The 1759-nt window shown below is 41.7% G+C and overlaps 1 protein-coding gene across 3 annotated transcripts in view; it reads right to left on the reverse strand.

Annotated features, from left to right (window-relative positions):
* ITGAV (integrin, alpha V) overlaps nucleotides 1-1759 on the reverse strand; it is a 123415-nt gene that overhangs the window by 16353 nt on the left and 105303 nt on the right. The window lies entirely within an intron of this gene.

Here is a 1759-nt window from a genome sequence, read left to right on the forward strand (position 1 = left end):
AAAAAAAAAAAAAAAATTTATTATATATAATACAATTAAGGAGTTCTGGTGTCTAACATGTAAGACATTGAACTTAAAGGCAGCCAGTTTGAATCCACCAGCTGCTCTGTGGAAGAAAGATGCGCAGTCTCCTCTCATGCAATTTTTAGCCCCTGAAAATTGGCTGAAAGGCCAACTATAAGTCAGTTCTGAACCACCAGCACATAAAAACAAAAACAAATAATACAAAGTTAGTTGAGAACATGTTCATACTATATTAAGCTGCTTTAATGTTGGAATGAACGTTAATGTAGAAGACAAAATAGTAATTAAGATAGTTCAGGTTGGTATTATTGTTGAGTAAATGATAAGATCTTGGGCAAATTAGACTCCCTTCTAGAGCTTCTCATTTCAGACTAGGCTTTTGACATTATGGAGTTCCTGTGAAGCTCAAATACACACATACCTATTTAAGAGATACATACCCAGAAATAGGAAATATGACTGCCAAGGTTAAAGAATAATAAAGAGTTCAAACAGGAACTTTGGTGATGTAAGCTGCTGCACTATTAACCAAAAGAGTAAGGAGTTTCAGATACAGAGCAGCTCTCCAGGCAGGTAAGGAACTAGACGAGACGAGTCCAGCATAAACATGCACAAGAGTCATGGGAGTTAGTAGACTCAGGATAGTAGAAATAAGAAAAACTGAAACGTTCTTCCTCGAGGTAAAGCAGGGTTCAGAGCTGTGGTTACAGGAGAGTAAGGCTACAAAGGAAGCGAGAAAACCCCAAAGAGAGTAAGAGAGGGAGAAAGCAGATGCCTTAGGCACGATGCAAAAAGATTATAAAATTAAAGAGGAATGGTGGAAGAATGATGAAGCCATTCTATGTTTGTTAACTGTTAACATTCAAAGAGCTTCAAGCACAGAGGCAGGCAAAAGAGAGGATTTGAAGAGAAAAAAGAATGGAAGGGATCCTTCAAAAAAATTGTGCCTGTAAGGGCTCAAGTCATGGGAAATGTACAACTGCTGGAATAACATTTTATGGTAGGAATCTTCACTGTTAATTGGGATGAAAGGAAACAATCCATGGGAATTAATTGTTCTTGTTGTTATGTGCCGTCGAGTCGCTTGCGACTCATAGCAACCCTTTGTACAACAGCTCTAAACTCTGCTCTGTTCTGTGCCAATCGCACTGTCTCCGCCACACTCATCCCGATTGCCCCAGTCACTGAATCAATCCATCTCACAGACGGCCTTCCCCTCCTCCGCCTGCCCTCCACCCTTCCAAGCATGATGTCCTTCTCCAAAGACCAGTCTCCTTTACAACATGACCAAAGTATGTCAGACGAAGCCTCAGAATCCTTGCCTCCAAGGAGCAGCTCAGTTTAACCCTCTCCAGGATGAATCTGTTTGTTTTCCGAGCAGCCCATGGTATCCTCAACACTCTGCTCCAACACCAAAGCTCAAAAGCATCGATTCTCCTTCTATCCTCCCTGGTCATTGTCCAGCTCTCTGATGCATAACAAGTGATTGTAAAAACCATGGCCTGTACCAGACGCACCTTAGTCTCCAGAGACACACCGTTGCTCTTGAGTACTTTAGAGAGGTCCTTAACAGCAGAATTTCCCATCACAATACATCTTTTAATTTCCTGGCTGCTGGTGCCAAGAGTGATGATTGTGGAGCCAAGCAGACTAAAGCTGTGTACAATCTCAATCTCTTCACCATCCATCCTGATGCTGCCAATTGGCCCAGTGGTGAGAATCTTTGTCTTCTTGA

This window comes from Elephantulus edwardii, unplaced genomic scaffold (assembly GCF_000299155.1).
Source record: "Elephantulus edwardii isolate Elephantulus edwardi_28Jun2011 unplaced genomic scaffold, EleEdw1.0 scaffold00001, whole genome shotgun sequence".
NCBI lineage: Eukaryota > Metazoa > Chordata > Mammalia > Macroscelidea > Macroscelididae > Elephantulus > Elephantulus edwardii.